Raw genomic sequence first — 25,730 nt, forward strand, 5'->3', positions numbered from 1 at the left:
ACACACACACACACACACACACGGGATTCTCCAATATAAAGTCCGAAGGTCAACTACTGCAACTGCCACTCAATGTCAGAATACCCTTCACAGAGGCTTGACAAATAACTAAATGGTCACCCAGAGTTCATTAAACCCTGTACCTCTTGAAGGCAGAGATTCATCTTCTTTTATATTCTAGCACCTGTTGTGCGCTCTGGTATGTAGAGTCAATGTTAATTTTTTATTTTTATTTTTTAAGATTCTAACTTTTTGAATTTTTTCCCCTTTTACACAAAACAAATTAGAAGAAATAATAAAGGATTAAAACTGAAAAAGTTATTCTGTAGAATATGTATACACAAAAAAATGTGTATACATGTAGTAGAACATGTATACATAAAAAAATCCAGATAGGAAGACAGGCTTATTTACAATGAAAGTAAGGTAAAATTAAGGTAGTTTTCTTATGAAATATTTTTTAAAAAATCAAATATATGCTATAATAGGCACCACTGTTTACAACAATATTAAAGACGAAAAAACAACACTTATTTAATAGGCACAGATATACCACAAGGTACAACATCGGTGCAATAAATTCACAAAACCGTATTACAGCCAGTTAATCAGTTTAAGAATTGTTCCCAAGTCAGTCACATTTTTGGCTTTCATTCCTACAGATTTCATTCCTACAGATTTCAAATACTCTAAATTTCTAGCTATCGAGAAGTTAAGAATGATTATAAGAAGCTTTCCAAGGAGTTACAAAATCTTTGTAGACCAAAGGCCAACTATCATCACCTCAAGTCTGCTCACACCAGCAGCCCTTGTATTTTTCAGGGAGAAATCTAAAGTCAGACACCAGTGTAGTCACTATCTCCCATGCCAAACCCAGGGGACTAAAATGACCAGTATTACCATAAAACGAGAATTGTGAGGTTTACCTTAAAAGGCTTATTCTGGTCTCAAAAATTAGTCAGATAAGATTATCTTCTACTGAAATGAATCTTGCCTAAACACAGAAGACTGGTATCCTTTACTGCTGGTCCTAAAGTCATAGACATGAATTTTAACCTACGGTATACTATAGCTAAAATCAGCTGAAAATCTGAAAAAAAATACGTTAGAAATCCTAAATCCAATCTTTTGGAAGTCTGCTATTGAAAGGCCTTTAAGGATTTACTAACTTCAAGTCTAAGTGCAAAGGGACAAAAGCTTAAGCCTGTCGGACATTCCTTTTTTTGGACAAAAAGATCAAAGTTTCCTACAAATTGCTAAGCTTTGCACAAGCGAGAAACCTACACATACTAGTGCATGGAATCAGTTTCATTTTATTCCATGGGGATTCTTCTCCCACGGGAAAGAAACAGAATGAGGAATGAATCTTAATTGGTCTCTTCATCGCAAGTGGTAAACTTGGTCTCTATATTCACAAAGTCAGAAAGTTTTTTAAGCAGATTGTGGAAGCAGACAGTAGAACCAGCTTCCTGTAGCCACATACCACTACCTTGTATCCAGCAAGAGCAAAGATGAACTTGAACAATTATCCAGAGTCACTTGAATCGTACTAAAGGGCAAGGTTCACCACTATAAAAAAGGAAGTTGTCTAAAAGCAAGAATTCAATTAACCCTGGGTAAGAAAAATCAAAACAAGTCATACATACTAATGAGTTGTCCATGAGGCCAACTGGTAAGAATGTACTCAACTATACATGACATGAAGACACTATGCACAAAGCATAACTTGGCGAGCCTGCATTTCTATTAACTACTGGCAGAGTGAGGGAGAGCAAAGAGCTACTTCTGTAACATTTTAGTATCCAGATAGTACAGCAGAAACCATTCCCAGGGGCAATGGGTGCTCCATTAATCACACTGAATAAAGCAGATGAATTATTCATTTTTCTATTCTTTTTGTTTGAAAAGTCAGGTTAGCTCCCTTTTGGCCATTCCAGTGTACTTAGAAATGATTCCATGTTGGTTTAGTCCAGGAAGCAATAGTAAAGAAGTCACTATCAGGCAGGTGAGAAGCAAGTTGTGGACTTGCTGTCCCACCTAAGCAATCTCAGTTAGGGAAATGATCATGGTCATGAAGTGCATCTTAGGTTTATCTTCCTTTAGTGTGAAGAGGCATTTCCACCAACCCACAGCTCTGCATCGAGTTTTTAACTAGATTGCTGCAAATTTCATGAAATCTTTGCTGTTGTTCAGTGGTCCATTTATTGGAGCCAAAAATTCTAGGCACCAGAATGGGAACAAGGTAGTCAGCCAAATGGATCTAGATAGTAGATAATCAGAAACATCAAAGAAACCACACCCATGGTGGCAGGTGGAAACCAGGCTGTTTCCCATGGGAGGACTTTATCAGCATCAGCATCACTTCTCCCCATCCTTGCAGCTGTTTTTCCAGACTTGCAGTCTCTGTAGCCAGCAGGTTAGTGATGTGATTATCTCCCTCTGCCATTATCTCTGAGATGCCATCTCCATGAGTGCAGGCTGCCTTCCCAGTGAACCCTCCTACTGAGACCTGCACGGCGACCACAGCACCAGAGTCAATGTTCATCGAACGGCAATTTATCACATGACAAAAACACACGAATTTGGGCTATAGAAGAATAGTCATTCAGCAGGTGAGATTTCAAGTTTATGATGTTGAGGATTAAATGTGGGTAAATATAATATCTAGAAGAAATTATATACTGTTTTCAAACTTGAGACTAGAACCTACTGAAACAGCAATGTTATCACATAAATGTGGCAGGATGAGCCACAGACAAGAACCCCTCAGACACCAAGTTGTAGAAGGAAAAGTCTTTATTCAGCTGGGAGCATAGGCAGACTCACATCTCCAAAAACCAAGCACACCGAGTGAGCAATTCCTGTCCCTTTTAAGGGTTCACAACTCTAAGGGGGTCTGTGTAAGAGGGTCATGATCGATTGAGCAAGCGGGGGTACGTGGCTGGGGGCTGCACACATCAGTAATTAGAACGGAATAGAACAGGACAGGGGTTTTCCCAATGCTTTTCCATACAATGTCTGGAATCTATAGATAACATAACCAGTTAGGTCAGGGGTCGATCTTTAACCAGGCCCAGGGCGTGGCGCCGGGCTGTCTGCTTGTGGATTTCATTTCTGCCTTTTAGTTTTTACTTCTTCTTTCTCTGGAGGCAGAAATTGGGCATAAGACCATATAAGGGGTGGTATCCTCCCTTAAAAATAATAGCTATGTTAATAATTAACATTTATTGAGCACTAGCTCTGTGTCAATCACTATATCAAGAACTTTAAATTATAAACACAACTAATCCTCATAACAACTCTATGAGATGCATAGTACTATCTCTGAACTCAGGGAATGTAAATAAAAGAGGTCGTACAGCTAGCAAGATATAGAGCCAGGATTCAAACAAAGGCTGTCTAGCCCCACAGCCTGCTGGCAACCACCATACTAAACATTCCTTGGGAACTCAAGCTAAGCTAATGGGATACCATGGAATTGTAGGTTATTTTATCTATTTATAGTTTTCCTATTAAATGTTTTTACACCATGAGAAAATTAGCTGGAAAGCTAAACGGTTTTTGTTTGCTTGTTTGTTTTTTTACCTGGCTGTAGAAATCAGGAAAAGTCAGGATGAAAAAGACATGCTCTAACAAGTTGGAGGGGCTAGATACCAAACTGCTAGAACATGTGACATGTGCTATCACCTTTCATCTTCTCTTGCACTACGGTTGGTGCCAGTGTGATATAGTGGTTCAGAGCTCTGGCTTTCAACTCAAATAGAGCCAAGTTCAAGTCCAGGTCTGATGCTTACTAGCCGAGTGATCTGGACAGGGCAAAGACCTTCAAATCCTTCACATATAAAATGTGCCTAGTTATAATATCTCTTTACATCAGGGGACACTAGAAAATTTAAACAAGATAATACATGCAAATTTTAGTACAATGCCTGGAATATATCGAAATGTGCATATAAGTATTATTGCTATTAGTTCCTCTTTTACAGATGTAAAATAAGAAGGTCTAAGATATCAACCAGATGCTGAATAAAGTTTGTGTGCCTATAAGCCCAGCACTTTGGGAGTCTGAGGCGGGTGAATCACCTGAGGTTAGGAGTTTGAGACCAGCCTGACCAACATGGAGAAACCCTGTCTCTACTAAAAATACCAGACTTTCTAAAGGTGGTGGTGCATGCCTGTAACCCCAGCTACTTGGGAGGCTGAGGCAGGAGAATCGCTTGAACCCAGGAGGCAGAGGTTGTAATGAACTGAGATCACACCATTGCACTGAAGCCTGGACAACAAGAGTGAAATTCCATCTCAAAAAAAAAAAGTAGAAAGCCACAAGCTCTCCTTTGTCTTGTTTGCAAGCAATAGCAGCAAAGAGAGAATTCCCACTCTTCTAGCAGTTTCAGAAAAACAGCCATTTTGTGATGTTACAAAGCATAAGCCCTCCCTCCCCCTGTGGTCCTATGTTCAGTATTAGCACTAACCATTTGTATGCTCTAGGTGGGGTTGCCTTCTGCTCCACCTCCAGCCAGGATTAAAGAGTGTCACAAGTAGCAGGAATCTATTCCTCCAAACTTCATGTTATATAACAGAAAGTCAACTGAATAAAATAAAGTAAGCAAATAATCAATGAGCCCATATTGTTCTTTCAGGTTGATAACATTTTGCCAAAACATGCCTTCTAGTAGCTATCATTATTAAGACTTTCACTTATATGACTTTACGCATGTTGGTTAAGGCTTTTCATGTGTATTACATGATGTTTTGATTTTCACCATCCTCCTGTTGGTTGAGTTGCTGGGATATCAGCATTTCTCTTTTGTGATGTGGAAACTGGGACTTGAATCATCTGCATGAATTGATCCAAATCCCGTAATCACAAGGCCAGAGAAAGAATTTTATCAAATCTTGTTTCTTACTTAAAACTCTGCCACCAGGTCTTACTGCTCTCAGAGTGAAATCCGATCTCCTTTCCATGAATACCTGTATGGCCTGGCTCATGCAAACTTGTCTAATCTCATTTCAGGCAGTTTTTTTTCTTTCTTTCTTTCTTTCTTTTTTTTTTTTGGAGACACAGTCTCACTCTGTTACCCAGGCTAGAGTGCAGTGGTGCCATCTCGGCTAACTGCAACCTCCACCTCCTGGGTTCAAGCGATTCTCGTCCCTCGGTCTCCTAAGTAGCTGGGATTACAGGCACCCGTTACCACACCTAGATAATTTTTAAAATACTTTTAGTAGAGATGGGGTTTCACCAGTTTGGCCAGGCTGATTTAGAACCCCTCACCTCAAGTGATCCACCTGCCTCAGCCTCCCAAAGTGCTGGGATTACAGGTGTGAGCTGCCATGCGCTGCCCTCTGTCTGTTACTCATTATGCTCCCACAACATGGACTTTCCATTAAAGGAAGGTTCTCAGCTGTTTCCTGCATTGGGCCCTGTATGTGGTCTAAGGACAGAGAGGCATCCAATCAGCAGAGCATGGGGCAGAACACACCTGGGAGGTCCATCTGCAGGTGGTGGGGCACGGGCTCCATGCCTCTCGGGAGACTTCTGCTCCAGAATTCTAAGAGACTTCTTTAGATTCAAAACTTGGTGTCATTGGGGAATACTAAGCTGATCATCATCTAAGAGGTAAACACAGAACAATAAAACTTGATGAGGATTTTATTTGATAAGCGTGGTGCAAATATTGAGGGAGGGCAACTAACATGATTCAGCATTTGCTACATGATGTCTTCTTAATTTTATACAAGGATTATCATAGAGGAAAATAGATTTGGTGCGATAAAAATACCTCTTCCAAGGATACACAGTTTTTAAGTGCAAGTTGGTATTGAAACCTAAGTTTAGTTGGTTCTACTACACATGACATTTGCCCTCTGACAGGATGACTTTATACTATGTTAAAAGAATTACTCAACTAGGGCTATTTTGATTTCCTCACAAAGGACAAGATTGGTTCAAGATACAGGAATGGTGCTAATTTTGAAAGGAGACTTGGCAGGCTCTGTGTCTGGAGAACAAAGCTGAGAGGACTGGGAGCGAGAAGGGCCCTGACAGGAAATTAGTTTGGAGAATACATTACTTATAAGATAAAATCATGGAAAAATGGCATTTGAGTCAAGTTGCATAACTCTACTGGCTCTAACTTATTATACATTAACAAAAGACATTTAATAAAAGCTTTACCTCTCCTTGATTCAACTGTTTCAAAAATTGAAAACAAACAGCACAATTAAATCACATCTTAAAGACGTGTCATCCCAAGATAATTCATGATGGATTTTCAAAGGTTTTATGGTAAGAGAATCTTCCCAAGAAATATATATGGATAAAATATTCTGAAAAACAATGTGGAATAGATAATGTCTGGGCTTCAGAATCAAGAGATCTCTGTAAAGACTCATCTCATACATTTGCTAAGTAATCATAGAACATTTCACAATCTAATTTTTATTGTACTAACTGGCAAACTGGCAAATGGGTGAAATCTTAATATATATTCACAGAGCTACTGTTAAATACATTTAAATGTTTTATATCAAAATGTTGATATTTGGCTGCTTATGCATATTATAAAATGAATAAATGAATGAATAAGCATATGAGTACTTTGAGATTATTTAATGTATACTTATCGGTGTTTTTTTTTTTTTTTTTTTTTTTTTTTTTTTTGCTGGAGTGCAGTGGTATGATCTCAGCTCACTGCAACCTCTGGCTCCCGGGTTCAAGTGATTTTCCTGCCTCAGCCTCCCGAGTGGCTGGGACTACAGGCGTACACCAACACGCCTGGCTAATTTTTGTATTTTTAGTAGAGACGGTGTTTTGCCACGTTGGCCAGGCTGGTCTCAAACTCCTGATCTCAGGTGATCCGCCTGCCCTGGACTCCAAAAGTGCTGGGATTATAGGCATGAGTCACTGCATCCAGCAGTGTTTTTATTTCAGAACTAATTAATTTATTACTCACATTAATTCTAAGTGTACTTCAATTTGCTAGAGCATAGATCACTATTGTTTAGTACTAACGGTCTTTTAAAATTACTAGGAAACAACAACATACTAATAAACATATGCTCACAAAATCCGTCACCTGTCCTTATTTAATCTTTTTTAGTAGACACCAGTATGGTTTAAATCACCAAAACTTTTATTTTATAGTTTTATCATACAAAACAAATTATCTTTTGCCTCATTTTTTTTTCTTTTGGAACCAACTCAAGTTTCTATTATCTTCATGATGTCTTTGGAAATGTAAAAACTTTATTTATATGCTAACTGATTTTTAAGATATCATAAAATTGTATTTCTCACTTTGCCCACATCAAATGAGATATTTTGCTTGATTGACTCAATGATTTTTTTTTAATGGCCTTTTGAATTAAAAAGCGGTCAAAGACTGAACGTGATTTTCCCAGTCTGTGACTCAGGTTCCCAAGCTGAATCTGATGATACCCAGTAACAATAAAGTCTTATGCTATAGAGTAAATATCTATAATGTGAGTTTGTTGTGGGTTTGTTTGTGGATGGGATCACAAGTATCTAGAATATGAGTCAATATTTCCAATCTCTGGCACACAGAACAGACATTGCTGGTCAATTGCCAGTATTCCCCTAACTCTACCTTTCAACTTCTTGACACAAAACTTGGATTATAAATTTGTCATCACTACCTTATGAAATAAAACATACCTGTATCTACCCAATAGGCTTATAGCTATAATACTTTATACTAGAGGAAAAGAGAAAGAATTATAAGTGGATGATGCAATTATTCTGGAACAACTGGATACCTAGATTGATGATAAGAGAATTAGCCAATGTTACTGATATAAAAGCCCATCATTATTTAATCAAAGAGCTTAATTTTGCATGAGGACCTGGTGGTAGTTTTAGAATGAATGCCTAGAATCCTTGCCTTCCGGACAGCCCTTCTTAAACTATGTCCACATGAGAATACACATACCTTGAATATATATTATGAAAAAAAAAAAATGATACTATGATTCTGGGGATTGTTCTACTGAAGACCTGTCTTTTGAAATCCTAATTGGTTCTGGTATTAATTACTACATTCTATCCAATAAAATACTTTCTCTTATCTTATTGCGTGGTATACTGGAAAAAAGTCTCAATACCCACATAAAGCTAATATTGTTTATTTATTTATTTATTTTTGCTATATACCATTCCAGGGATGCCTTGAACTCCAGAATTACCTGAATGTAAGATTTTCATATCAAAAAGCTATGGCCAATTTTTATATTCATCTCTGTATTAGGAGATCCTAAATTAGGAACCAGGCTGCCCAGCAGGAGGTGAGTGGTAGGCAGTGAGCATTACCATGCTATATGGAGGGGACAGTAGCATCCCAAACCTAGTTGAGAAAGAAGATGAAAAAAATATTCAGTAAGAACTTAGGCAAACTTACAAATATAGATGACATACTTTCCATTTAATGACCTGGATAGCGCCTGTTCTCATTTCTTCCCCCCAACTTTCTGAGGCCATTTGACTATGCCCAGAATCTAGAGCAATCCTTCACAGTACAGATCATGTTTGCAAAGAGTTAGTTGGGGTAGGACAGCTAAAAATCACATCCAAATATTATTAAATCTTATTTGATGGATATCTTAATAAAAAGACTGAGAGAGTAACTGGTTCTATCCTGTCTGAAAACACTATCCAATGCCCCAATTTTCCAAAGATTGGTACTAAATCAGACCTTCTGTGACTTAATTCCTGCTGTGATGTTATGCCCTAGTTTTGATAATTGCACACTCTTCCAAGTTTCTGTTCATTCGCTTAATAATGACTTATTGAATACCTAATATATTTCCAGAATAATTTTTAGATATTTTGATAAAGAGATAAATAAAAATAGCCATGGTGCTTGTGACCTAGTTGAGAAAAACCTATATTTACACTCTATATTTAAAGAGAGTACTGTTGGAACACAGATAAGGGGCCAGTTAAGCCTGGCTCAAGGAGTCAGGAATGGTTTCTCAAGCAAGAGAAACCTGGGTTATGTCTTGAAATGAGAAGCCATGGTTTGATGTGCTTAGAAAGACAAGAGAGGAGGCCGGGCATGGTGGTTCACACCTGTAATCGCAGCACTTTGGGAGGCTGAGGGGGATGGATCAGGAGATTGAGACCATCCTGGCCAACATGGTGAAACCCTGTTTCTACTAAAATACAAAATAATTAGCTGGGCATGGTGGCGGGTGCCTGTAGTCCCAGCTACTCAGGAGGCTGAGGCAGGAGAATCGCTTGAACCCAGGAGGTGGAGGTTTCAGTGAGCTGAGATCAGGCCACTACTCTCCAGCCTGGCAACACAGTGAGACTCTGTCTCAAAAAAAAGAAAAACAACAACAGAAAAAAGAAAGATAAGAGAGGAAATGGCATGTGTATAAGCATTGGAAAGCAAAAGTTAGTCTGGAGTGTATGCTGTTTATGATTGCTGGGGTGGGATTGTGGCATGGTAATGACAAGCAAGCTCAAGATCTCTGGAGATAGGCTGGGGCCAGACTGTGAAGGGTCTTTAATGACATGCCAGAGTTCAGTGTTAGGACTGAAGGTTGGTGACACCAAGCAAGCAGTATATCAGAATTACCTCGGGAAATGTGTTCAAATACAGATTCCTGACCTCACCACAGATACTGAGTTAGTATTTCTGGGGATGTACCCAGAAACACTATTTTTAAGGAGCTCCCTGGTGATACTAACCTGCAGCTGGGTTTTGGAACCACTTGGGGAGGCAATGTTGTATCCATATCCTAGCTCTGTCAAGGCTGAGCTCTTGGCTTGCTGTCAGCAGTTCCCTCCAGAGAATGATGCTCTGCTCTGAACACCAGCCCTAAAGACACTAAAGTGCTGTCTATCCAAGTTGCCCTCCAAGGCCACACAGGTATGTAGAAAACAAGTGGAAAGCAGAATCCAGCACTCCTGGAATCCAGTCTGTATTTTTCTCTTTTCTTTTTCCTTGTGTAGATAGTGTGAGCAACAAATAGTTTGCCAAAGAGTACAGTAATCAGATCATTTTAATGTATATAGGCAATTTATTGCCCCAGAGACAAGATGGATCCAGGGACAAGATGGATCTGTCAGTAACAGACATCCTACAACATGAAACATTCATTCCTTCCTAATATGTTTCTTTTTGTAATCTCATTGTTTATCTCAGCATGGTTTTTTCACTGAGAGCTGTAAGTCCCTTGAGAGCACAAATGTTACATTTATTATTTTTGTATATCAGCTTTCAACACATAGCCAAACACATAGTATATGCTGAGAAAATGCTTATTGATTTAATGAATGAACCAGTTCCAATAATTGTAGTTACTTATTAACACTATTTAATAGTTTGTTTTCCATCACTTGCCTGCCTACCCTATCCCCACCTGGCTTGTGAGATCCTCAAGGGAAGGAGCTAGTTTCCAGCCCAGAGTCTGAGATAGAGTAGGCACATGGTAGATGCATGTTAAACGAATCAATAACATAATGCAAAGAGCTCTTTCATCTTTGTTTAAATTAAAAGTTAAATTAAGTCAGGGATTCTTCCTTGTTCAATTCTTCCCTCCTCGCCTAGAGAGACTGTATGCAGAAACATGATTTAAACACCAGAAGACTTTGACTTTTTCTTCACAACCTTTCCTCTAATTGAGAAGTTGATGTTTTTAAAAGCTAGTCTTGTCCTATGGGAATCCTGAACAGGCCTAGATGGAGTGCTAAGTGAATAGGCAGGTGTCTTCTTTGAGAGATGTGTGGAACAAGAAGAGGTAGGGAGTGACTCAGAAGTCATGATGAACATAGAACTTTCCTGGGCTAAAGCGGGCACTCATCTCCAGCATCTTCAGTATAGATTATTTCAAATAACATTGACAGCCTCAGCCATCTGGGAATAATTTGGTCATGCCTTACTTCTCTGACCTTTTTAAGCTCCAGGTACTCCTTTGACTGCAACTGTCAAATTTTGACAGCTTGACTCAGGGTGAGCAAATGGTTCCTCTTAAAGAATATAACAGCATCCTTTTAACAACAGCCTCATCTATTCACATGCATTCCCCCAGCTTTGGAGGCCTTTATTCTCACAGATGTATAGAGACTCTAAGAGTGGTATTAGGGTCATCGGATGGTGTCTCAGTCAGCTCATGCTGCTGTAACAAAATATCAAAGACTGAGTGGCTTAAACAGTAGATATTTACTTCTCATAGTTCTGAAGCCTGGATGCTCAAGATGAAGGTGCCAGCAGATTTGGTTATTGGTGAGGGCCGTCTTTCTGGCTTGCTGATGGACACATTCTTGCTGTACCCTCACATAGTGGAGAGGGAGTGACAGAGAACTCTCATATTTCCTCCCCTTTACAAAAAACTAATCCTGTCTTGGAGCCCCATTCTCATAATCTCATCTAAACCTAATTATTTTCCCAGAGCCTCAGCTCCAAATATCATCACATCGGGGGGTTAGGGTTTCAACATATAAAGTAGAGGATTGAATGACATTCAGTACTGAACAGATGGAATTGAGAAGGAGGAGACAATAAAGAATAGCTAGGGAGATCTAGTTAAAAGAATATGTGTATGGGATATCTTTCTGTCCAAAGTATAGAATTATATTCATATTAAGGTGTATGTCTTATCTGGTATATTTCTAGCATCAAACATTATTTGCCTGAGAAATGCTACTTATCTATTCATTCATTCACTCATCCATGAAATATTTATTCAGTAGCTTCTAGATGATACAGTGAAAAAGACAACAAACCATATCTCTAAAATTTTGACTATTATATTCTAAATTATGGGTCCCCAAGCCCCCTGTTAGGAACCAGGCAGCCCAGCAGGAGGTGAGTGGTAGGCAAGTGAGCATTACCACCTGAGTTCTGCCTGCTGTTAGATCAACAGCAGCATTAGATTCTCATAGGAGCATGAACCCTATTGTGAACCGAGCACACAAGGGATCTAGGTTGTGTGCTCCTTCTGAGAATCTTATGCCTGATGATCTGAAGTGGAACAGTTTCATCCCGAAATCATCCCCATCCCAGTCCGTGGAAAAATTATCTTCCATGAACCTGGTTCCTGGTGCCAAAAAGTTTGATCTAAATGACAGGTGATTGTGGCAAGGACCAACCAACCAGGTAGTAAGTGAGATTGTATGGGACAGCATAGGAGGACACTCAGATAATGAAATGCTTCAAGATGTAGCATGAGCCATGGTTGGGGTGAGTACTCAGAGAATCTTCATAGATGAAATGACCCCTCTGCTAAAACATGAATAACAGGTGCAACTTTCACAGCTGGACAATTTTTTTGTTTGTTTGTTTGAGATGGAGTCTCACTCTGTCACCCAGGCTGGAGTACAGTGGTGCAATCTCAGCTCACTGCAACCTCTGCCTCCTGGGTTCAAGCAATTATCTGTCTCAGCCTCCCGAGTAGCTGGGATTACAAGTGCCTGCCACCACGTCCAGCTAATTTTTGTATTTTTAGTAGAGGTGGGGGTTTCACCATCTTGGCCAGGCTGGTCTTGAACTCCTGACCTCATGATCCACCTGCCTCAGCCTCCCAAAGTGCTGGGATTACAGGCGTGAGCCACTGCGCCTGGCCTATAAACATTTTATGAATCAGTATGTATGAAAGTCTAGAGATTTGGGAGCCCATAGTCTTCCTTGAATTGAAAATAACTCAGTATTGCTATAGCAATGAGTGGTAGAATATGTGTTTGACAGGGAGGAGTGGAAAGAAGACAGGATAGAGAGGATGGAGAAGAGGGAGTTGGGACTAGAGCCAGAACACAAAGGGACCTGCATATATTATGGAATAAGGACTTTATCTTGAGAGCACTGGGACTTATTGGATGATTGTAGTCACCTGAGTGATGTGATCATATTTGAGCTTTATAGGCACTCTGATAGCACTGTAGAGGGTAGATGACAAATAGGAGGTCTAGAGATAAGTTTCATTGTCCCAAATGAGAAACAGTGGCTTGAATGGCATTGGTTCAGAGTGATGGGCAGAACTGGTGCACTTGACTCACATTCAGGCAGTAGAATCCATAGGACTGAATGATTGATGTTAGAATGCAAATGAGAGAAATCTAGGATGCTTCTCAGGATAATGGCTTCTTTTATACTCAGGAAATTTGTTGAATCAGCACAGAAAGTCTCCCATTCACTTCTAGATTAGGGCTTCATGCACCGTGGGTAGGGATCAATAAATAATGTCCAAACCACACTTCAAGTATACCTACATATTGATTTTCAAAATTATTTTACATATCAAGATGAGAGGTACAAAAATATGTCAATTTTACAGTTATTTTACTGACTTTAAAAACTCCCCCCCAAAATAATTACTTCAAGTATTATTCAGGAATTAATAATATTAAAGAGAGTTATATACACAAAGGGAACAAAACTTATTTTTGCAAACATCATTATCCTGAATGAACTAGTGAGAAGTATATCACTCCTTCAAGAAGATATACTTTTTAAGAATCTATTCTTCTTGGGATGCGTTTTCTCTTGAAAGAGCTCTACATACCTAGAATACATCTCAGAAACACCAAAGGGGATAACAAACACAGTTTGCAGACTCCATAGTTTTACCAAGCTTTTGTTTTCTTTTGTTTTGCATAGACACAACCAAAGTACATGTTAAACTTATTTTGGTTAAAACCGAGGATTTTTTTTTTTTTAAGGACTGAAATAGCCTTACAATGCTATGAATTCAATCCTGACTCTCATCATATGTGATTTTGCACGAAGTCATTTTCATTGTGGGATGCTCTTCCTTCTCTGAAACGTGAGTAGTGCAGGTTGTACTGGGCATTGGATAAAACGAACTACATGAAAATACTTTACACTACAATCAAAATGTATAGTGTTCCTATTTTCCATTGTGATTAGAGATCAGAATTGGAACATTTGAAACGCAACGAAAATGAGTAAAAAATTAACTGTGGACACGGAGGAATAGATAAGAAGCCACAGTATTTCTTTTCTCTTCCAAGTTCGGAAGGCTGCCCATTGCCACCAAGGTCCTGAGCATATCGAGGTCATCTGCTTGGGAAGAGCAGCGGTATAAAATTTTTGAAACATCTGTTTTGATGCAGAGTATTTCACTGTAAAAAGCAGCATGAGCTATCTTAAGAAAAGCTTCTTTTTTAAATGTGTTTAAAGTCTCCTAAATTTCCTGCATATAAATGTTGAATACCTCCAACATGTCAATCAATCTTGTTTTCCAGTTAACTTAGAATAAAATGATAATGAACTTGCATTTAGCCAGCGCCTTTCACAGAGTGAGCATAATTAGACTTGGAAAAGATCTATTAGGATATCCAATTTCATCTCTCTGCCCAGAGAGAACTATTCCTCCTGAGAGTTCCCTATTACTGTGTTCTGACTTGTTTTAAGAGTCTCAAGGGAAGAAATATTTACTACATTCTTGGATTATTTAATTATAGGCTTAAAGGGAAGTAACACCAGTCTAAGAATCAGGAAACATGGATTTGATTCTTGATTTTGTCATGCATTTGTTGTTTGTGACTTTGACCCAGATGCTAATCTCTCTAAGTCTTAATGTACAAAATGGTGTCAAAATTTTCTATTTCACAGGGTTGTGGTAAAATCAAGAGAGAAAATACATGTAAAAGGACAGATACAGAGCTTGGAACATTAGAGTCACCTGATAAACATGATTTCTCTCTTTGGCAATTTCCTCTACTAACCATTCCCACACTTATTCCTCCCATATCCTCTCCTCCCTCCTACACTTTTCCTGAGTTGAGTATACTTTGTGAATTTGGTGAAAGATCTTGTTGCTTTTCTTCTTTCTAGTTTCCATGTATTTTCTAGGGCTGCCATAACAAAGTACCACAAACAGGGTGGGTTAAAACAAGAGATATTCCATCCATCACCATTCTGTAGGCTGGAAGTCTGAAATTAAGGTTTTAGTGGGGCAATGCTCCTTCTGAAGGCTCTGGTGGGAAATCTGCCCTTGGCACTTCCTAGCTTCTGATGACTCTCAGAAATCTTTTGCATCCCTTGTCTTGTGTCTTGTTCCCTCCCATCTCCAGCTCCATCTTCACATGTCCCTCTTCCCTGTGTGTGTGTGTATGTGTGTATGTGCATGTGTATGTGTCTCCATGTGTTCTCCCCTTTCCTTACAAGGACACTAGTCAATAGATTTCATCCTCATCCAAAACCGGTATGACCTCATCTTACCTAATTACATCTGCAAACATCCTATTCTCAGATAAGGCCCTGTTATGAGGTTCTGGGTGGACATGAACTTTGGGAACACCACCATTTATCCTGTGTATCCTCAGCAGACCTCCCAATATCCTTGCCCATTGCAAGATGTAAAGCAGACTCTAAAAAGACCTACCTCTGCTGCTGTGGATATGATCAATAATCAAAATTTCTCCTTTTACTCAACTTTCATTGTTTTCCCAAATATTTTTGCATTAGTTTCATCAGTGGAAAAAAAAATATTACCACTCTGCCCCAGTTGTCTTTATGTTTCTCTGAAGATTCTGAAGATCCTGCATGCTTGGAGACAGAAGAAAGGAAAGATGAAAGATTTCAAAGATAGAGGGAAGGCTCTGCGTGTATGTACATTCCAAATATGTTAAATTCCTCTATACCATTTATAACCTTTGGAATGCAAAGAGTGGAAAAGTCCCTGTTCTCTCCTGTGGTTCTGCTGAGTGACCTAAGCCCCTCATGTAATATCTCTCAAGATTCCCATCCCCTTCTCATACATAAACTGGGGGAAAAACATAAATAGTGTCCTGCCTGTCACTCATGGTTTTTGATAGTGCAGCATGGCATGGCAAGATAATTTTAAAAGGTTAAGTGATACATATGTTTGAATTATTGAGAAGAGTATTATTGTTCCCCTGCTAGATTATAAATGACTTGGGAATTAGTATCATTTCTTTCTCATTCTTGTTCTTTCTCCTTTACTCTTTTTCCCCTTTTCCCAGAGCAACCTATTAACATCAATATTAAAGGTTTACCTATTTGGGGAATTCAACTTATGTAAAATTAAATTAAATTCCTACTTTCCCAAATTTTGTACTTTAACTCTGTCAATACGTATGTATAGAAATATTTTCCACAAGTTTTAGAATTTGTTCTCATTCTTTTTTAAAAAAAATTCTTTATGTGCCAAATGTCCTTTTACCCTTTTTCAACATGAATAGCCAAAATCATTATTTATTTGCAATGAAAACTGCCCTAAATAAATTGCTTTCTGTGAGTTTCTTATGAAACAACTATGAGAAATAACTATTGTATATATAGCTCTTGTTTTGTAATGATAGATAAATATAAAATACCCCACTGATCCCATTCCCACCTCCCAATCTCAAAGAAAAGTTGCATTTTTCTTTTTTCTTTTTTTGAGACGAAGTCTTGCTGTTGTTGACCCAGGCTGGAGGGCAATGGTGCAATCTCAGCTCACTGCAACCCACACCTCCCAGGTTCAAGCAATTATCCTGCCTCAGCCTCCCGAGTAACTGAGATTACAGGCACTCGACAGGGTTTCACCATGTTGGCCAGGCAGGTCTCGAACTCCTGACCTCAGGTGATCCACCTGCCTCGGCTTCCCAAAGTGCTGTGATTACAGGCATGAGCCACCCCGCTCGGCCATTAGCATTTCAAGCCAGTCATTTGGTGGGATCCACAAGGTCTTAAGTAAATGCAAATAAAAACACAAAAAGGTAATGTAAAAACCAGAGAAAAGAAAAACATGCTGATTTTCTTATTATTTGTTAGCATGAAATATTGTGGTAAGCTTAATATTTTCAATACTTAATTCATATGGATGAATACATTCATGAGCATGTGATTTTGTTATTCTCAAGTAGTCAAGATGATATGGTCATTTAGACAACATGGGGAATCAACCTCACTTTGTCATTGTTTGATTTGACAACATTTGGACCTATCCCCTCTTTTGCTTTTCCTTTTTCTTTGAGTAAACTAAACAATTCATTTATTTGTGATAATCCAAACTTTCTCCCCTGCTGCCTTCTTTCTTTCAATCGTTCATTAAATTTGATATAATCCTGGGTCCCTGCATGGGACAGCATTCTTTGAAAATTTTCATATATTTTGAATTATTTTTTAAATTTGAAACACACATGGACATTTTCCTTCAGGTATACTTTAATAAAGGTTACTAACACTTATCGTTTAAAAAAAATGTAGGGGGGTGGTTCATGGGGTTACTGGTATGTAACTCCATCTCTCTACCACTAGTTTTCTAGTCTGTAAACGGGGCTTAATACCAAGTTCATATGGACTTTAGGAGGATTAAAGAGAGGCACTTGGGTACTGCAGAGACAGAAAGATTGAAATGCTTTCTTCACTTAATAGTTCTTTGCTGCCAGAAAAATTCATTCACTTTCCTGAGCCTCAGTTTCCTTTTACATAAAGTGAAAATAACAACACACATTTTATAGATGAGAAGATTCAATAGGATGACAAATAATACACTTAAATGTTTTCTGAGAATGCAGAATTATTTAGATACTAGATAAAGAACAGTGTTTAAAAACATAAATTCAATTTCTTCAATAAGGTCTACTTATCTTGGGAGGTGTCTGTTGGAGGGTGTGGAATTGTGTTTCCTCTCTCAACAATTTCTACTATGCCGAACATTTTAAATTTCTAGATGCAATTGCTATGATGCTGTCTAAACAAAACTATTTTTAGAAAGAATAGTACTTTTAAAATACATTCTTTAAATCAAGCAACAATACAAATCAATACAAATTTAAATCTAGTAATTTTATCCCAAGGAAATGTTAAATTTGAAACAGTATTCTATTATCTCTATGACCCCTGGTAGTTTCTGTAGCAGGGAAGACAACAGAAGAATAGAATCATAAAAAAGAAAAAAAGATGAATACACAAAAGACAGTAGAGAAAGCCTGAGTTATAATGTGATATAAAGTCATAAAATGAAAGGAATAGGTTGCTGCTAATATTAACTCAGCTAATACATACCAGGCTGACTCCTAAGGTTCATGGTTATTACCATATAACTACAGATTAAAAAACATTTTGCCCAAAACTCATTTCCTGCAAACTCTCTCAAAACATCTATGAAGATCCTATCTAGTGAGCGAAACTCTTTCTATCACGGTTGTGAATATAGAAGCCCGGGAGCTTTATGCTTATCATGAACAAATTTGATGCATTAAGTGATCTCAGATCATTCAATTTGTGACCCACACAGAGGTTTGAAAAGCAACTGAGTACAAAATTGCTAAATACATTTCAATTTAGGCTAAGTAAGAGCTTGTAAAAAGATAAATGGCTAAAAAAATTATGTAATTAGTGCAGCTCTCCTAAGGAGAGATATAATTATAATAATCATAAATCATTTTTCCCTCATAACTGTAAATAGAGAACAAAGGGAAACTGACAGACTCTCTTTTCGTTCTGGTGATAAAAGGTTTTTTGACATGGGTTACCGTCACCCATGACTGTCAGTTTGGAGAAAGTGGGGGAAGAAAAAATATCTTGTTTTAATTTCTGAGGAAAAAATCATTTTTTAGTAATTGTCACTAATATTATTTGATAAGAGTGAACTTTTCACACTTCTGATCACTCCCAGTCTGCTGTTGAAGATGGGTGAATGAAGAAGAAATGTCTTTGAACTCTGTGTAGCCCATATTCTAATCCTAACAATGAGCTGTTTTAGGAGCAGACTTTGACAAACTTAGGTTTGATTGATTGACTGATTGATTGATTGGTTGATTGATTTTCTCCTTCTACTGTAGGGATCTGCAAGGAAAAAAAGCCATTGGTACAACTGATCCTACATCATGTTGAGCCACTTTTTGATTTCATTGTAAAACAAGAAACATTTTAGAAACTTTGTTTGGCTTATAAATATATCTGTGTATAGGCACAGTTACTTGAAAGCAGATGCTTCATATTTGGGGAGAATTTGGTCTTTTGGAGCCATCTACAAAACTGTAATTTTTGATATTTTTCTTTCAAATATTTTCAGGTTGCTTACATTGATGATACAATTTTTGTTTACTAGAGGAGTTGCAGATCCGAGCCACAGTTCTGTGGAGCCATGGAAGAAACTAAACAATGAGATGCCCTGGTTTTAGTAGTAAAGGTGGGCAAGCAAGCAGCAAGTGGACCACGGCCACTGTGCCAGGGACTAGGGTGCCTTGCCTGGGAACCCTGAGACTCCCCTCCCCCATGAATTCACAGAAGCCCCACAGTTTTTCCCTCATGTTGTCTGCACCCTCCCCAACTTCTTTTTTTCAGATAGAAATGGATCCAGCTTAAGGTCATGAACTATGATGGTATTCTCTAGACAATCTTTTGCTTTTTCTAATACAAGAGACAGATGCTTCTGGTTCTATCTTACTACATTCTTATTCTTCCTGTTTTGGATATGTGCCCAGCCTTCCTGTTACCATGAACCCAGGGCCAAAAGAAATTCAGAAGCACTGACCGTGACATTATTTGAGGACTTATGAAATGCCAAAAGGTGCCAACCTCCTAACTTCATATTAATATTTATTTAATTTCATGATAATTGAACACTTGGAGCTGAAGGCTTTCTAAACTGAACATATGAATATTGGATTAGGGAGAAAACAGGAGGAGAGAAAATCAATTGGAGATTTTTTTTTTTTTTTTACCGAGACAATTCCTTAAAATTATGTGAAATCATTGTTTAACTTACCATATTGAATTAAGTTTAATTTGAATTATAATTTTCTTAGTTGCTTTTTTTGTTTAATTTTTTTTCTGACAAAATATTTGGTGGAGACTTGTGACGAAAACCAGATCAGATATTCCTTTATTTATTTTATTTTTATTTTTTGTAGATCCATAATAGTTGTACATATTTAGGGGTAAATGTGACATTTTGATACAAGTATATAATGTGTAATGATCAAATCTGGGTAATTGGGATATCCATCAGCTCAACCATTTATCATTTCTTTGTGCTGGAAACATTCAGATCTCCTCTTTTAGTTATTTTGAAATATACAATAAATTATTACTAACTATAGTTACCCTATTGTGCTACTTAACATTAGATCTTATTCCTTCTGTCTAACTGTATTTTTGTACCCGTTAATCAATCCTTCCTTGTCCCCCGCTCCACATTACCCTTTTCAGCCTCTGGTAGCCACCATTCTATTCACTACCTTCATGAGATCAATTTTTTATTTCCCACATGAGTGAGAATAAGCAACACTTGTCTTTCTGTGCCCGGCTTATTTCACTTAAAGTCATGTCTTCTAGTTCCATCCATGTTGTTGCAATTGAAGGATTTCATTCATTTGTATGGCAGAATATCATTCCACTGTGTATATGTACCACATTTTCTTTTCATTTATCTGTTGATGGACTCTTAGGTTGATTCCATATCTTGACTATTGTGAATAGTGCTGTGATAAACATGGGCATGCAGATACCTTTTTGACATGCTGATTTCCTTTTTTTTTTTTTTTTCCTTTGGACATATACCCAGCAGTGGAATGGATGATTCTATTGTTAGTTTTTTGAGAAATCGCCATAGTCTTCCATAGTGGCTGATTAATTTATAGCCACCAACAGTATATGAGCATTTCCCTCTCTCTGCATCCATAGCAGCATTTATTTTCTGTCTTTTTGATAATAGCCATTTAACTGGGGTGAGGTGGTATATCATTGTGGTTTATATTTGCATTCCCCTGATGATTTGTGATGTTGAGAATGTTTTCATATACTTGTCATTTGTATATCTTCTTCTTAGAAATATCTATTCAGATCTTTTGCCCGTTCTTTAATTGAATTATTGTTTTATTGCTATTGAGTTGTTTTAGTTCCTTATATATTCTAGTTATTAAGCCCTCGTCAGATGGATAGTTTGCAAATATTATATCCCATTTTGTGGGTTGTCTCTTCACTTTGTTGATTGTTTCCTTTGCTGTACAGAAGCTATTTAGCTTGATGAAATCCTACTTGTCAATTTTTCCTTTCTTTGCCTTTGCTTTTGAGGTATTAATCAAGAAATTTCCTTGCTGAGACTAATGTCCTGAAGCATTTCCCCAGTGTCTTCTTCTAGATGTGTCATAGTTTCAGGTCTTACATTTAAGCCTTTAATCCATTTCGATTTGATTTTTGTATATGGTGAGAGATAAGGGTCTAGTTTCATTCTACTATGTGGATATTGAGTTTTCCCAGAACTATTTATTGAAGAGACTGTTCATTTCCCAATACTTATTTTTGGTACTTTTGTCCAAAATGAGTTGACTGTAAATGCATGGGTTAACTTCTGGGTTTCCTATTCTGTTCCATTGGTCTATGTGTCAGTTTTTCTGCCAGTGCTGTGCTCTTTTGGCTACTATAGCTTCATAGTATAATTTGAAATCAGGTAGTGAAATGCCTACAACTTTTCTGTTTGTTTTGTTTTGTTTTGTTGTGTTGTGTTGTGTTGTATTTAGGATTGTTTTGGCTATTCTGGGTCTTTTTAGGTCCCATATACATTTTATAATTTTTTTTGAGAATGTCATTGGCTTTTTGGTAGGGATTGCACTGAATCCGTAGATTGATTTGGGTACTATGAACATTTTAACAATATTGATTCTTCTAATTTGTGAACATGGAATATCTTTCTATTTTTTGTGTGTCTTCAATTTCTTTCATCATTGGTATATGGTTTTGATTGTAGATATCTTTCACCTCTTTGGATAAATTTATTCCTAGGTATTTTTTTCTTTTGTAGCTATTATGAATGGGATTGCTTTCTTGATTTCTTTTTCAGATTGTTCACTGTTGGCATGTAGAAATGCTTCTAATTTTTGCATATTGATTTTATAGCCTGTAAACTCACTGAATTTGTTTATCAATTCTAATCGTTTTTTGATGAATTATTTAGGCTTTTCTACATTTAAGATCAATTGTCTATAAACAAGGACAATTTGACCTCTGCATTTCCAAATTGGATGGACTTTATTTCTATCTCTTTTCTTATTGCTCTGGCTAGAACTTTCAGTACTATATTAAATGAAAGTGGTAAAAGTGAACATCATTGTCACACAATGAAATACCAATGACATTCTTCACACATTTATTATTGTACAGTTCTGAAGGCCAGGAGTCTGAAATGGTTATTATGGGGTAAAAATAAAGGTGTTGGCTGCATTCCTTCTGAAGGCTCTAGAGAATACATTTCCTAGCCTTTTCCAGCTTCTGGAATTTGCCTGCATTATTTGGCTCATGGCCACTTCTTCTATCTCCAAAGCCAGCAGTGTAGCACCTTCAAATTTCCTTCTTTTTCTCTGAATCTGGGTCTGTCATTATATCTTCTCCCCTTCCTCTGAGTTTCCTGCCTCCCTATTTTATTCATTTAGACTTTTGTCCTTGTAATCCCCTCATCTCAGATTTTTAACTTAAGCAGATATGAAATGTTTTTTTTTTTTTTTTTTTTTTTTTGTCATGGTAAGTAACATATTCACAGGTGCTAGGGATTAGGATGTGGACATCTTTCGGAGCCATTATTCTGTGTACCATGGTATAAATAGCACTAAAAGGTACATTTATTTTCCCTACAGTAGAAAGCAGAAGTAGTTTTAGTTGAACAACAGTTAGGGTTCCACCACATATGTATTCTATATTTTCAAGCAATTTAATGGACTTTTTATATCTTAAAGATAAATAGTTATAGTTTTTATAGGTTTGTCCTAAAGTCTGAAGAATTTTTAATATAATGAAATCATATTACATGAAGGTTGAGTTCTAAATTCATACATAATGTCAAATCATTGCATAATCAAAATTATTCTTTGAAAGATTGAAATATTCCTGAAAATGTAGTATTTTTATTTTTAATTGCATTTTGGCTACAGTTTCTTCCCCTCTCTCTACCACACACAGTAGGAGCCAAAGCCTAGAAGAATAATAGAATAAATTAAGAAATTCTAACACTTCATGTTTGTTTTATTTGTATGATTATTGGGTTTTCTGAGTATTTGACATAAATTTACATAAGTTAAAGATGCCTATAATGGATTCCACTTTTGTTTACAAAATCTGGAATTTGAATCCAGCACACTAAATGTGAGTCCTTGTCCTGTCACTGATTATCTGCAAAATCTAGACTATTAAAATAGATGTATATATACACACACACATATACACATAAAGTTTATTGAGAAATAATTTATATTCTATATTTACCCATTTTTAACTGAATTATAAAATTCAATTATCTTTTGATATTAAATACAGTTTTGCCACCATTAACACAATGTAATTTTAAATATTTTTATTAACATCCAAAATTCTTTCTTGCAATTTGCAGCCACTTCTTTTCCCATCCCCAGTCTCAGGAGATCACTAACTTACTTTTAATCATTATAGATTTGATTCTTTTATATGAATGGAGTCTTGTAGTATGTGGTCTTGTATGTCTAGCTTCTATCACTTAGCACAGATATATTTTAGATGCATTCCTGTTTTAGCTGTATCACTAATTTATTTTACTTGAATAGTATTCCATTTTATGATATATCAAATTTTGTTTATCTAACTACTAAGAAATAGAAATTTGAGTTGTTTTCAACTTTTGACTATTATGAATAATGCTTCTGTAGACATTTATATGCAAGCCTTTGTCTGGACATGTTTTCACTTTCTTGGGTAGATTTCTAGGAGTGGAAATAAAGGGTCATGATACAATTATATTCAACTTTTTAAAGACATTGCCAAAGTATTTTTTTAAAACACTTGTACCATTTTATATTTCTACCAGCAGTGTTATAAAGGGTATCAATTTATCCACATCATTGACAACACTGTTACTGTCTTTTTTTATTATAGTAATTCTAGTGGATGTTAAATGGTATATTATTGTGGTCTTGATTTGCGTTTCCTAGATGACTAATAATGTTGAGATCTTTTCATGTGTTTATGAGCCCTTCCTATATCTTTTTTAGTGAAGTACCTATTTGAATATTTTCCCCATTTAAAATTGGGTACTTTTTAATAATAATTATAAATTATTGCATCATCTTAGCAAGTGGTAGGATCTAATATTAGTCTTACTAATAAGATGTAGCACCTAACTTTTAACTTGAGACCTGATACCTGACCTGCAATTAAGCTGATTTTTCCCATTATATTTTAGTCTTCTTGTTTTGTTTTGTTTGTTGAGATGGAGTCTCACTCTGTCACCCAGGCTAGAGTGCAGTGGTGCCATTTTGGATCACTGAAACTCCGCCTCCCAGGTTCAAGCGATTCTCCTGCCTCAGCCTCCCAAGTAGCTGAAATTACAGGTGCATGCCACCATGCCTGGCTAATGTTTGTATTTTTAGTAGAGATGGGGTTTCACCATGTTGACCAGGCTGGTCTTGAACTCCTGACCTCCAGTGATCCTCCTGCCCCAGTCTCTCAGAGTGCTGGGATTATAGGCGTGTGTCACTATGCCTGGCCGGCGTTATATTCCAGTCTTGTCCAGTTCTTGTTTCCTGAGTGTTAATTCCCTGGTTCTCTTATGTTATTGGAGCACTACTCACACTTGTTTAACTGGGACCCTGAAAACTTTCATGGCATTTTAATGACATACTTAGTGACATTCTTAGTGACAGACAGATACATGATCCCGAACCAGAGCAACCCACCCTCCTAACTCCAGTTACCTTGGGTTGGCAAGACTATATTTATTTCTAACCACTTGAGAAGTTAGAAGCATCCTCCTGGTTCTCACCCCTCTGTGAATCACGTTTGTGTAATCCTCCCCTCTCTAGCCACTGTGCCTCTGGGCTGCCATGCTGCTTTCAGTTTCTTTTTTCTTCTCCACAAAGGAATGTTATACTTTGGCCATAAGAACTGTATGAAACTACAAAGGGTGTTCAAAGGAAGAAAAATTCGTATTCTGTTCAGGGGATCAAGCATAACTTCACGGATTTAATAAAGTTTAAAAACAAGACTGAAGACTAAATACTGTGCATTCTACAAGGCCCCGTAAGCTCTCTGACTCTCCTCTAGAGTTTATACAAAACTAGCCCTCCAGTTTTCTACCTCCATCACAGAGTAAGTAATGAACCATGTTCCATGATGTAGTTCACATTTTGTAATCCCAAATGTTCCTGCTTGCCCAGCACTCGACCTTTCTTGTGCTTCTGTGTTCAACTTAAATGGGAGGCAATATACAATAGTGATCATGAGCGTGAATTCTGGGTCCAGTTTGCCTGGGATCAAACACTGGGAAAATTACTACATCTTTCTTTGTCTCTGAATCTTTATCTATACAATGGGAATAATAATAGCATGCATTTCATAAGTTAGTTTTGAGGATTATGAATTAATACATGCAAAGTATAAGAACAGCTCCTGGCACATAATGAGACCTGTGAAGATGTTAAGCCATTTTTTTCTTCTTACTGATCCTCACACCTAATATCCGGTACTGTTTGCCTGGTAATAAATTTTGCTTCATTCTCTGTTGCTGAGAATTTCTATCATTAACTGAACTGCCTCTGGCCATGCTGAATAGATAGCCTATGTAATATCACCTGGCCCCTGGGATTACAAAGGGAAACATCATACAGTTGTTAACTGAAGTGAAGCATTGAAATAAACAGGCTTGAACCTCTGCAAAATACTATTCCTTTTTTTTTTTTTTAACCTTGAGCAACTAACTCAACCTCTCTAGTTTTATACCTTATGGAGTGATTATAGATATAAACAGATGTCTCATATAGAATATGAACATAG

General features: G+C 37.2%; 1 protein-coding gene and 1 pseudogene across 18 annotated transcripts in view; both read right to left on the minus strand.

Moving 5' to 3' along the window:
• Positions 1–25,730, minus strand: part of LOC105468948 (teneurin transmembrane protein 4) — a 3,228,145-nt gene that overhangs the window by 2,059,253 nt on the left and 1,143,162 nt on the right. The gene's annotated exons all lie outside the window — the stretch shown is intronic.
• Positions 1,876–13,303, minus strand: LOC105468819 (ADP-ribosylation factor-like protein 6-interacting protein 1 pseudogene; annotated as a pseudogene).

This window comes from Macaca nemestrina, chromosome 12 (assembly GCF_043159975.1).
Source record: "Macaca nemestrina isolate mMacNem1 chromosome 12, mMacNem.hap1, whole genome shotgun sequence".
NCBI lineage: Eukaryota > Metazoa > Chordata > Mammalia > Primates > Cercopithecidae > Macaca > Macaca nemestrina.